An 11,507-nucleotide genomic window follows, 5' to 3' on the forward strand; every position below is an offset into this window, starting at 1 on the left:
TAGCAGTAAAGAATAGCAATTTGGTGCCTAACTTAGACCAGAGTGTCTTCCAAAAATAGCTGAGAAATTTGACATCTCAATTAGAAACAATCGTCCTAGGAATGCCATGCAGTCGCACAATCTCTTTAAAGAACAAGTGAGCAATATGAGATGCATCATCCGTTTTGTGACAAGCAATGAAGTGTGCCATCTTAGAGAATCTATCAACTACTATATAAATGGAGTCATGACCAAACTTGGATCTAGGCAACTCGAGTATAAAATCCATAGAAATATCAACCTATGGTGCACTAGAAATAGGTAATGGGGCGTAAAGGCCATAAGGGTGTACTTTGGATTTAGCTCTCTTACACGCTAAGCAGCGCTCCACCACCTGTGCAACATCTCTCCTCATGTGCGGCCAGTAGAAATGTTCCTGCAGCATGGCAAGAGTTTTATCAACCCCAAAATGCCCCATAAGTCTACCCGAATGGGATTCCCTTACCAAAAGCTTACGGATTGATCCATGTAGGATGCAAAGCCGATTGACACAGAACAAGTAACCATCGGAAATGAAGAACTTACCTTGCCTGGTGTGTTTGCAAGAAATGTATAGCTCACCGAAGTCACTATCTTATGCATAGAGCTCTTTAATTAGCTCAAATTCCAATAACTTAGCATCTAAAGAAGTGATTAGAGAGTACCTTCATGAGAGTGCATCCGCGACCACATTAGACTTACCAGCCTTATATTTAATAACGTACAGAAAGGACTCCACGAATGCAATCCACCTTGCATGCTTCTTGCTCAAGTTGTGTTGGGCCTTAAGGTACTTAAGGGACTCATGATCAGTGTGTATCACGAATTCCTTAGGCCTTAAGTAATGCTGCCACACTTGTAGTGCTCGAATGAGGGCATACAACTCTTTATCATAAGTTGAGTAATTCAGTGCAGCCCCATTGAGTTTCTCACTAAAGTAGGCAATAGGTTGTCCACCTTGGTTCAACACAGCTCCAACTCCAATACCTGAAGCATCACAATCGATCTCAAATGTTTTAGAGAAATCAGGTAAGGCAAGTACAGGTGCGTGTGTGAGTTTGTGCTTTAAAGCGATAAAAGCCTTTTCTTGAGAATCTCCCAGCTAAAATTCTCATTCTTCTTGATCAATTCAGTCAAGGGTGCAGCAATGGTGCTAAAGTCCCTCACGAATCTCCTATAGCAACCCGCAAGTCTATGGAAATTTCGAACATCACCCACAGACCTTGGTGTTGGCCACTCTTGAATAGCTTTCACTTTTTGATCATCCACCTTCATTCCCTGTGCACTTATAACAAACCCTAGAAACACAAGCTCATTAGTGCAGAAATTGTACTTCTTGAGATTCGTATAAAGTTTCTCTCGTCGAAGTACATCCATAACCGCCCTAATATGCTCAAGGTGTTCATCGTAAGACTTGCTATATATTAAGATATCATCAAAGTGAACTACCACAAATTTTCCCAAGAATGGACGCAGCACATGATTCATTAATCTTATGAAAGTGCTAGGTGCATTAGTGAGCCCAAAAGGCATCACTAACCATTCATACAATCCATACTTAGTTTTGAAGGCAGGTTTCCATTCATCCCCTCTTTAATCCTAATTTGATGGTACCCACTTTTGAGATCAATTTTGGTAAAGAACACAGCCCCATGTAACTCATCAAACATATCATCTAAGCAAGGTATAGGGTGGCGATACTTTACCGTGATAGCATTTACAGCTCTACAGTTGGTACACATCCTCCACGTACCATCTTTCTTGGGCACTAAAATGACTGGGACAGCACACAGGCTCAAACTCTAACGTGTCCATCCTTTGCCAAGCAACTCATCCACTTGCCTTTGCAACTCCTTAGTCTCCTCCGGGTTGCTCTTGTAAGTTGGTCGATTTGGCAATGAAACTCCAGGGACGAAATCAATCTGATGCTCAATGCCCCTAAGTGGTGGCAATCCACTTGGCACGTCCTCGGGAAAGATGTCAGCATACTCCTGAAAAAGAGACACAACCTCAAGAGGTATGTTAGTATCAAGTTCATGCACATTCAGAACTACTTCTTTGCTAACAAGCATAAGAAGCGGCTGCACATTTCTCATTAACTTCCTCACTTTCTTGGCTTTTATCAGGAGCATTTGTTTTTCCTTGGATTTTACCTCACTTGCTGAGCTATCTATAGCCTTTTTCCTCTCATTTTTTGCCCCGGCGCTCACATTTTCTTTCTTTTTCGCACAATACTTCTCATACTTCTGTTGCAATTTCAATTGATCTTCATGCACTTGTTTTGGGGAAATGGGAGTTAGGGTGACTTTCTTACTATTGTACGAGAGCTATATGTTATTCTTGGTTTTGATGATCACAAAGGTCTTTGAAATGTTTGTTTAACTCTCTTCAAATATAAGTGTTTTCTGCCTATCAAAGAATCAGGTACGAATATGTCAAGAATTGAAAATCAACCAAAAGAAGAAGCAAAAACAGGACACTCATGTCGGACGTCCTAAGGAATTGGTCGGACGTCCGAAAGGATGAAGATCATTAAGAAGAAGATTCTGTCGGACGCTCGTGAGGAAGCATCGGACGTCCGGATGGATCGGACGTACTCCTCGGACGCACATCGAACGTGTCGGACGTCCTAAAAATTCCACAAAATGTTGATGACTCTCTGCCAAGACTCTGTCGGACGCTCGTAAGGAAACATCGGACGTCCTGAAGGATCGGACGCATGCTTCGGACGCACATCAATCTCATCGGACGTCCTAAAAATTCCACGAAGATTTGTTAACTCTCTGGACGACGTTCGGACACAGAAGCTCGGACGATAAAATACCATCGGACGTCCGAACAACAACTTGACTGAGTTTCGGACGATGGGATCAGACGATGACTAAGACGTCGGACGTCCGACAGCTCCAACGGCTAGCTGACTCTTCATCTGCCTTCTATCCGTTGGAAGTATTAATGAAGCTCATTGTTGGCTCCCTTTAAATACAAACGATTCTGATTCAGAAGAGGACTTTTGCACACTTTGTTTACAAGATCTCAAGAGTTATTTTAGCTAGAAAATAGTCTCCAAAGCTAGATTTGTTCTCCAAGTGGAGTGAATTTCATGTGAGCTTTTCTCTTGTGGTTGAAAGTTTCATTAGTGTAGCTTTGTTGAGGGTTATCTGAGTGATTGTAAAACTTCTTAGCTTGACTAAGTGAGGCTTAGGGCAAGGAGGAAGTGTTCCCTCCATTGTACATCTAGTTGATCATCTTTCATCAAAGAGAAGTTGCTCAACCTAGTGATTGGTCTTCAAGTTTGAGGAAAGCTTGGTAGACAATCGGTATGATATTCTATCTTATTCTTTTTGTTTAATAAAATTCTCATTGCTTATCTATACTTGTTTTTCGAATCAATATTGCTCTCTTCTTCTAATCTACTTGATTGATTATTACTAGAAAAGAAGGTAAATTTTTATTAAGCAAAAATTACATAAATTTGATTAAGATTTTAATCAACCTAATTCACCCCCCTCTTAGGTTGTCTTTGGGCCTTACAATTGGTATCAGAGCTTGGTCTCCTAGAGATTAAGCTCTAACGGCTTGGAGTAAAGATGACAACCAGTCATGCTATGTTTGTTGAGGGGCAATCTGTTACTAGGCCTCCCATGTTCAGTGGCTCCAATTATGTTAGATGGAAAGAAAGGATGATTATCTTTTTGCAATCTATTGATATTGAGCTATGATTTATTGTGAGTGAAGGACCGCATAAAGCTAACTTTCTTGATGCAGATACAGGGTTGCTTCGGCCAAAAAGAAGAGCTGAAATGAATGCTCAAGATAGGACTAATCTCACATTGAATGCCAAAGCCATGAATGTTCTTTATAGTGCCTTAGATTCAAATGAATCAATTAGAGTAAAAGGCTATAAATCGGCCAAAGAAATGTGGGATAAGCTAAGAGAAATCCATGAGGGTGGTGACAACGTGAGAGAACAGAAAAAGGCTATCTTGGTCACAAAGTATGAATCATTTAAAATTGAACCTCTTGAGGATATTGACAAAATGTATTGCAGGTTCAATGACTTGATCAAAGATCTCGAGGTGTTGGACAAAGAGTACACCTTGGGAGAGAAGAACAGGAAAATTCTCAATGCATTGGGCAAAGAATGGGAAAATAAAGTGACTGCAATAGAGGAGGCTAAGGATTTAAATTCTGTGCCTATTGAATCTCTCATTAACTCACTAACTTCTTATGAGTTGAAATTGAAATCTAAAGTGCAGGAGGAAGAGGATGCTAGAGCAAAGAGAAATATTGCTCTGAAGACTACTCAAAGTGAAGATGATCCAGCACACTTGGATGATGAAGACTCGGATGGTGATGATAATGATCTTGCTCTCATCACAAGAGGCTTCAAGAGAATCTTGAATAAAAGGAAGTTTAGAAAGGGAGGACCTAGCAATCAATTTCAAAATTATTCATCAAATGCAAGGAACAAAGGAAAACAAGAATTCAACAAGAAGCTAGTGGATAAATGCTATGAATGTGGACAGCCTGGACACTATGCAAACGAATGCCCCATGAAGAAAATGAAAGATGGGAAAGCTGATCGAAAGCCAAGATTCAACAACTTCCAGATTACTTGGAATGAATGCAACTCTGAAGGGGAAGTTGAAGAAGAGGAAGAATCAGCTCAAATGGCCTTCATGGCTATTGGAGATAATGAGGTAACTTCCATACACTCTCAATCTGAAAGTGATGATGAAGAAGATGATGATCTTGAATCATTTGTTGAAAAACTGCATAATGCCTTGAAGGAATCTTATGATAAAAACAAGCAGCTAAAACAGAAAATTACTTTTCTCATTCATGAAAATACAAGTCTTCTTCAACAAAATAAACAACTAAAGACTGACAATGATTGTCTTGTAAGAGCCGGATTTAATGTTCAAAATGAGCTTGATAGAAAGACAAATATTTGTAAAATGCTGAAGGAAAGACATGGTGATTTGAAGAAAAGAATGGACAACTTGGATGAGACTTTGAAAGCAAGAAAACAAGATTTTCTCAAAAAGAACATGTCATCTACCTTTCTTACTGCTCATCAAAGAACATTAGCACGCAACAAAAATGCACATGGTTTCACAACATATAGAAAAAATGGATTGAGATATGTCAAACCAGTACATGTTAAGGACTCTTCCATTATGTGTGATTTTTGTTGTCAAAAAGGGCATTTGAAAGGTGATTGCTATGTGAAAAGAAATCTGAACAAAGGGATGAAATGCATATGGTTAGTGAGATACAATGCTAACTATTGTGGACCCAAAAATTAAAAAGGGTACCAAACATTTTCTCTTTTCAGGAAAAAGGCTCAAACAAGTCCAAATGGTTTATTGATAGTGGCTGCTCAAGGCATATGACCGGTGATCCCTCTTTGTTCATAAAGCTAAAATCAAAATCAAGTGGAAAGGTGACATTCGGTGATGATGTGAAAGCTAAGACAATTGGAATAGGTGATGTTGGTAAGGATGGTGAAACTTTTGTTCATAATGTGCTCTTAGTTGATAATTTAGGTTATAACTTGCTTAGTGTTAGTCAATTGTGTGATAAAGACTTGAATGTGTTGTTTAAAAAGCATGAATGCATTGTGCTTGATTCCAAATATAATGTTGTGTTCAAAGGTAAGAGGTTTAACGACATATATATTGTGGTTCTTGATAAAATTGATTCTTCTAGCTTCAAATGTCTTAAAGTTTCAAATGAAGATCCTTGGTTGTGGCATAGGAGACTTTGTCATTTTAACATGGATTTACTAAAGAAAATTTCGAAAAAGGAGCTGGTTAGAGGCTTGCCAAAAATCTGTTTTGAAAAGGATAAAATTTGTGATGCATGTCAATTTGGAAAGCAAACAAAAGTTTCTTTTAAACCAAAGAAGTGTGTTTCAACTTCTAAACCTTTAGAACTCTTGCATTTGACTTATTTGGTCCTACTCAAATCACTAGCTTGGGAGGTAAGAAATACTGCTTTGTGATTATGGATGATTATTCTAGATATACTTGGGTGATATTTCTTGCTCATAAGGATGATGCCTTCAAGAATTTCACTTCATTGTTTGCTAAAGTGCAAAATCTGCTTGGCTTAAAAATTGTTAGGATTAGAAGTGTTAGGCTTAAAAATCTGCTTCACTTCATTGTGGTTTTCCAGATTTCTGTGATCATAATGGCATAACACATGAGTTTCAATTGCAAGAACTCCACAACAAAATGGTGTTGTAGAAAGGAAAAATAGGACACTACAAGAGGCTGCTAGAACTATGTTAAGTGAATGTAGCTTGCCAAAATACCTTTGGGCTGAAGCGGTAAACACTGCATGTTATGTGATGAACAGAATCCTTTTGAGACCCATTTTGAATAAGACATCTTATGAACTGATTTTTGATAAAAAAACCTACGGTTGGATATTTCAAAATCTTTGGTTGTAAATGTTTTATTTTAAATTTAAAGGAACATCTTGGTAAGTTTGAGAAAAAATCCGATGAAGGATTATTTTTGGGTTATTGTGAGAACAAAAGAGGATATAGAGTCTTTAATAGAAGGACTCTTGTGATTGAAGAAGCCATTCACATAACATTTGATGAAACTAATGATGATAATTCCAAAAGTTCGTGTGAGGATGATGATGTAGGTGTTCGTGAAGGAATGAAAAAGCTGAAAATTGGTGATGAAGGAATATCTAAACCAGCAGCAATGGAAATGATGGATGAAGCTCATAATGATCAAGAAAAGGGTGATGAAGATGAGAATGATGATTCAGTCAAAGACCTTCCCAATGCTTGGAAATTCAGCCAAAATCATCCAAGAGAGCTTATAATTGGTGATCCATCCGAAAAGGTAAAGACTCGTTCTTCATCTAGAATATTGATAGACAATTTTGCTTTAGTTTCTCTTTTTGAACCCAAAAACATCAATGATGCTTTAAAGGATGATAACTGGATTTTGGCTATGCAAGAGAAACTTAACCAATTTGAGAGAAATAAGGTTTGGACACTTGTTGATAGACCTCAAAATCAACCTATCATTGGCACAAAGTGGATATTTAGAAATAAATTGGATGATAAAGGTGTTGTTATAAGGAATAAAGCCAGATTAGTTGCTAAAGGATATGCACAAGAAGAAGGAATTGATTTTGATGAAACATTTGCTCCCGTAGCAAGATTAGAATCTATTAGAATGCTTCTTGCTTTTGCTTGTTTCAAAGGTTTCAAATTGTTTCAAATGGATGTTAAAAGTGCCTTTTTAAATGGTTTTATTGATCAAGAAGTATATGTGGATCAACCCCCCGGTTTTGAAAATACAAAATTTCCAAGTCATGTGTTTAAACTATCTAAAGCATTATATGGTTTAAAACAGGCTCCAAGAGCTTGGTATGAAAGATTAAGTGGTTTCTTGATTGAAAATGGTTTCAAAAGAGGTTTTGTGGACACCACACTGTTTACTAAGCAAGTGTTAAATGACCTTCTTATTGTGCAAATATATGTTGATGATATTATTTTTGGTGCTACTAATGAGTATCTATGCAAGGATTTTTCCACCACTTTGCAAAGTGAATTTGAAATGAGTATGATGGGAGAATTAAATTTCTTCCTTGGACTTCAAATACATCAAGCCCTTGAGGGAATTTTTATAAATCAAGCAAAATATACCAAGGAATTGCTGAAAAAGTTTGGCATGGAAGACTCAAAGCAAGTTGGAACTCCAATGTGCACTTCTACAAAACTTGACAAAGATGAAGAAGGTAATCATGTGGATGAAAAGCACTATAGAGGTATGATCGGAAGCTTACTCTATTTAACCGCAAGTAGACCTGATATTATGTTTGCTGTTTGCTTGTGTGCTAGATTTCAATCTTGTCCAAAAGAATCACATTTGAATGCTGTTAAAAGAATTTTTAGGTATTTGAAAGGTACATTAGACTATGGTCTTTGGTATGCTAGATCTTGTGAATTTGCTTTATATGGTTATTCGGATGCGGATTTTGGTGGCTGTCGTGTGGACAGAAAAAGTACTAGTGGAACTTGTCACTTTCTTGGTAATTGCTTAGTTTCTTGGTTTAGCAAAAAGCAAAAAGCAATATCTTTGTCTACAACCGAAGCGGAATATATTGCCGCTAGTGCATGTTGTGCTCAACTTTTATGGATGAAGCATACCTTGAATGATTTTAGATTGTTATATGACTGCATGCCTATATTCTGTGATAATACTAGTGCTATTAATTTGACCAAAAATCCAATTCAACATTCTAGGACAAAGCATATAGATATAAAGCACCACTTTATTCGAGATCTTGTTCAAAAAGGTGAAATTTGTGTAAATTATGTTTGTTCTAAAGATCAATTTGCTGATATTTTTACCAAAGCTTTGCCATTAGATCAGTTCACTCATCTAAGATCAAAATTGGGAATAATCGAAAAATCATCTTAAAATTTCTCAAAGTCTTCGGACGTCCGAAAGAAGATGAACGGACGTCCGATAATGTTCTTCAGCTATTTTTTTTCAGAAAACACCTGTTCGGACGAAGTTGTCGGACACACGACTTCGTTCGGCCGTCCGACAGTGCAACGGCTCACTTTTTAAAATAACTTTCTCCCTCATTTGCTTCAAACTCTTTTTCTTCTATTTCCTCTCGGACGACAACTCTCTCATTTCTCACTCTCAAATTCATACCATTCTGAAGCTCTCATTCCCAAATTGACTCAAACAAAACTTTTCCTGGTTGATTGCGATTCATTTCTCCTGATCATTTCACCGAATCGCTTAACAATTCGTAAATTCCTAAATTTTCCTCAAAACCCTACTTTCTCATAACCGCTCTGTCAAATCTTGTTCAAGGCCTTTTTGTCCCAAAATTTCTGTGCGATTCACTTCCCTACTACTGTGTGCATCATTTGCATCCTTCATTCCACACATTTCGCACAATGGTGAATCTAAGAGGAGGAAAGGTTACTGCCGGACGCAAGCATCCACTCAGGGATGAGGAGGAGGATCTTCCTACGGTCAAACGTTCTTCCAAACGCTTCAAGAGAGGAGCAGTAAAAGGTCAAATGTCACGGCCTACTCCACAACCCACCTCTCAGCCTGAATCTGGACAGGGAACCTCTTCTCAACCGCCTCCAAAATCAGCCACACTCCCTACATTCTTTGATGATGCTGCAAAAGACAAACACTCCTGGATATCCCAGAAAGGTGTCATCCCTCAACGAATTGTAAACTCCTCTGAATTTCGCCACATAGGTTTAGAATCCATTCTGAGTCTATTTGCTTTCCAGAAATGGTCACATCTCGTTTCTATGCCCAATGTTTATTACCCTGAAATGCTGCATCAATTCTTTGCTAATCTTAGGAAAGGCACTGATCAAACTGAGATTATGTCCAGGGTTAATGGGGTAGACTTAGTCTTTGATTCTGAAATTGTGAATGATATTTTAAAAACTACTATTGAACCTGGATGCAAGGATAAAATTGCAAATTTCTTTTCCTATGAAGAGCACCCTACTGCTGATAATCATTTTGATGGGGCTAAAATGTTAACTTATTTTAAAAGAAGTTTTTCCTCCCCTGCTGATGCTAAACTGAATGATCTTGCTCCTGTGAATCTAATTGCCTTTTCAATCATTTCAAACCTGCTTGTACCCACTGATGGTCATAGAACTGATGCAAACAAAATGGAGTTGTATATCTTTTACTGTTTTCGAGAAAAAATTCGTATTGATTTCGGTTTTGTCATGTGCAAGTTTTTACTTCGCTATGCCACTGATTCTCGCAGAAAATTATCTTATGGAAAGTTTCTTCAAAAGATTTTTGAGTTTTACAAAGTTCCAATTCTAGGTGTTTGTCCCAAAGAAGCATCTTCTTATGCCTTTGCCAAAAGATATTTTGAAAGGAAAAATCTTGTTTTTAAAGATAATCTGTGGGCTTATAAGGGGGCATCATCTAGTGAACAGAGGTCTAAGACTGCACATGATCCTTCATCTGTTTCACTCACTCCCATTCATCCCAGGAAGTCTGCCACTAAAGTAGCTTCCTCCTCCAATGATGAAGTGATTGAGTTCCTTCGTGAACTCAAACAGCATGTTCTTCTTCTAAAACATGGTCTAATGCTCACCATGTCCTCTGAGCAACAAACAGCCTTCCTAGACAAAAAGAACCTTCTTTTTCCCCCACCTGTGGTTGAGGAAGTTTCCCATGACAAAGAACCACACCCCATTGATCCAAGCTCATCAATTCCAGACCCTGGTTCATCAACTCCTGTGACTCCTCATGGCCCTTCCACAACAGATAAAGGCAAGGCACCAGTTGAAGAGACTGCTGCAGATGATGAAGAAACTGAAGAGGAGGACCTCTCCCAATATCAGCTCTCGCGAAGAACACCTGGATCCACATAGTTCACCATTTAGGACATTTGCATTTTGTTTATTTCATATGTTTGTGGTGTTCAACAATGGATATGTAGATGAATTCAACATTTGGTTATGATTATGTTTATGTTTCTTTTGGTACTGTTTGATAGATGTTTAAGTATTTTGAATGATGATTGTGTGGATGTAATGAATTTTGTGGATGATTGTGTGAATGTTTAAGTATTTTTGAATGATGTTTGTGGATGAGATGGATGTGATTGATTGCCCTTTTGTGATGACAAAAAGGGGGAGAGGACTGGATTGATTGATGATTTAATCAAATTTGGATTGGCTGATGGATTGAATTGGTAAAATGCTGGATGTTGGCGGCTTAATTGTCATATTTTGGATAATTGTTTAATTCGGTTGGGCAGCCAAGTGAGGGGGAGTTTTTCAAAATTTTTTATGATTCACTAAGTAAGGGGGAGTTCTTGTCTATTGAGAAAGGGGGAGTTTTTTATTGCAATCATCAAATCTCATTTCAAACCTTTGTTTTGTCATCATCAAAAAGGGGGAGAATGTTATTCTTGGTTTTGATGATCACAAAGGTCTTTGAAATGTTTGTTTAACTCTCTTCAAATATAAGTGTTTTCTGCCTATCAAAGAATCAGGTACGAATATGTCAAGAATTGAAAATCAACCAAAAGAAGAAGCAAAAATAGGACACTCATGTCGGACGTCCTAAGGAATTAGTCGGACGTCCGAAAGGATGAAGATCATTAAGAAGAAGATTCTGTCGGATGCTCGTGAGGAAGCATCGGACGTCCGGATGGATCGGACGTACTCCTCGGACGCACATCGAACGTGTCGGACGTCCTAAAAATTCCATAAAATGTTGATGACTATCTGCCAAGACTCTGTCGGACGCTCGTAAGGAAGCATCGGACGTCCTGAAGGATCGGACGCATGCTTCGGACGCACATCAATCTCATCAGACGTCCTAAAAATTACACGAAGATTTGTTAACTCTCTGGACGACGTTCGGACACAGAAGCTCGGACGATAAAATACCATCGGACGTCCGAACAACAACTTGACTGAGTTTCGGACGATG

This window comes from Coffea arabica, chromosome 6e, assembly GCF_036785885.1.
Source record: "Coffea arabica cultivar ET-39 chromosome 6e, Coffea Arabica ET-39 HiFi, whole genome shotgun sequence".
NCBI classification, from domain to species: Eukaryota; Viridiplantae; Streptophyta; class Magnoliopsida; order Gentianales; family Rubiaceae; genus Coffea; species Coffea arabica.